Source organism: Sturnira hondurensis, unplaced genomic scaffold, assembly GCF_014824575.4.
Source record: "Sturnira hondurensis isolate 20B ecotype Veracruz unplaced genomic scaffold, ASM1482457v3 Scaffold0008905, whole genome shotgun sequence".
In the NCBI taxonomy this organism is placed as follows: Eukaryota; Metazoa; Chordata; class Mammalia; order Chiroptera; family Phyllostomidae; genus Sturnira; species Sturnira hondurensis.
In genome coordinates, this window is record NW_028081536.1 from 284,944 (window position 1) to 287,150 (window position 2,207).

General features: G+C 38.3%; 1 pseudogene; it reads right to left on the minus strand.

Moving 5' to 3' along the window:
• Positions 1 to 473: 473 nt before the first annotated feature.
• On the minus strand, positions 474 to 1,811 carry LOC118993795 (ADP-ribosylation factor-like protein 6; annotated as a pseudogene).
• Positions 1,812 to 2,207: the final 396 nt, after the last annotated feature.

Below are 2,207 nucleotides of genomic sequence, written 5' to 3' on the forward strand. Positions count from 1 at the left end.
TATATTTTACATTCTATTGATGGTGACATATAGTAAAAATCTAATATACATTAACTACCTATGGTCCCTTATAAATATTTAAAGTTCTTTTTCACAAGCATAATCACAATGCAATTATACTATAAACTAAATTTTTAGAAGACAGTTAAAAATAAAATACATTAAAGATATCATAATTCATGATGAGATATTGAGATGAATTTTAACTCTGATTTTAAACATTCTCATTATAATCAAGTGTAGCCCTTTACCAAGATGTTGATAATTCTGGGGAACCTTTCTGAGGATTTGGTTTTCATATAATTAATGGCCATATTAGAATACCTGTGTTATTAATAAAGTTCATTCAGAGTCCATAAATGTAAGCAGATTATAAAGTATTCTTAGATAGACAAATACCTCTTTAAAAATTCAATATATCAGTTTGCCTTAAGATATATTCTTTAAGTTGACAGTTGTTGAAGTTTTTAAATCTATCTTTCCATGTCTTCACAGCCTGGCTCTGATCTTGAAGCCAGTCTACACCTTCTTGCAATCCTACTCCTATTATGCCATCACCAGCACAAATATGCCATGGCTTATCTTCAATGTTTTCTAAACACAGCAATTGAGACATTTTCACAGGTGTCATTCCATCTTTAAAATCCATTTTGTTTACAAAGAATAAGATTGGTATTGGTGGTGCTTAATATCTAGATGATTCAGAAGAGTATCATGTTCTTCATCGGCCGCAACCATTCTTAATCTATCACTACTGTCAATGATAAAGAATAATGGGGATAGAAGTTGGACCCAAGGAGGAACACACCAAGGCACATCATAATTACATTAGCCAAGACCAAAATGAAGGAGAGAATCCTAGAAGCAGCAAGAGATAAGGGGACAGTCACCTACAAAGGAGTACCCATCAGACTGTCAGCAGATTTCTCAAAAGACACCTTACAGGCAAGAAGGGGCTGGAAAGAAGTATTCCAAGTCATGAAATCCAAAGACCTACAGCCAAGATTGCTTTATCCAGCAAAACTTTCATTTAGAATGGAAGGACAGATAAAGTGCTTCTCAGATAAGGGCAAGTTCAAGGAGTTCATCATCACCAAGCCCTTATTCTATGAAATGCTAAAGGGACTTATATAAGGAAAAGATGATGAAAAATATTAACAGTGAAAGGACAGCAAACTCACAGTTATTAACCACACCTAAAACAAAAGCAAACCAAGAAGACAGCTAGATCAGGAGTGGAACCATAGAAATGAAGAACACATGGAGGGTTAGCAACAGGGGAGTGGGAGGAAGAGAAGGGGGGAGAAGGCACAGAAAATAGCATAGACGGTAGGTGGAAAATAGATAGGGGGGAGGGCGAGAATAGTGGGGGAAATATAGAATCCAAAGAACTTGAGACACATGGTTATACACTAAGGGGGGGGGAGAATGGTGGGGGAGGGAGTGTGCGGGTGGAGGGGAATGAAGGGGGGAATAGAACAACTGTAATGGTATAATCAATAAAATATATTTTAAAACAAAGAATAATGGCATGTCCACATTTATAACAGTGTTCCCAGGGATTTCGGTATTTTCCTTGACCTGACATGTCAGACACTATAAAAGACAAACTGGATGATTTTAATTTCTCTGTGCTGAATCCTATCACTTTGAATCTTATCCTAATTCCAGTGATAGGACTGAGCAGCATCTAAATATTTAAGTTTGTTAAAGACTTATGATTTGTCACTATTATCCAGCCCAAGGCACAAAACATGAACCTCTGTCTTTTTCAGGCCAAACAACCTTGAAAGACTGTCTGGCAATCCCATAATGTGATTCAAATATATACAAACCAGCTAGTCATTGAGGTTAGTTCTGCGGGCCCAGGAGCTTGTGAGAAACAGGAATAGATGCACTGGCTCATGTCCATCTATGGGATGGGTATCTGGCACGGCATTTCTCAACCTTTTTCTCCCTATGCCTCCATTGGAAGGATAACTGGTCCTGCGCAAAGCTGCCTGTAAAAGTTGTGTTGCCTGGTAGTCTCTGTCTCACTTGGAGCAGGTGCCTAAGCCTGTGGTGTTTCCCTGGCAACTAGAGGTTCTTCCTCTAAGGTCATCAAGAGTCAGTTGCTGACCTCTTGCTTGTTGGATTTAAGAGCTCCTGAAAATATCAGAGGCACATGTGGGAGTATTAAAGATGGTGTGATCATGGGTGGCGTGGTT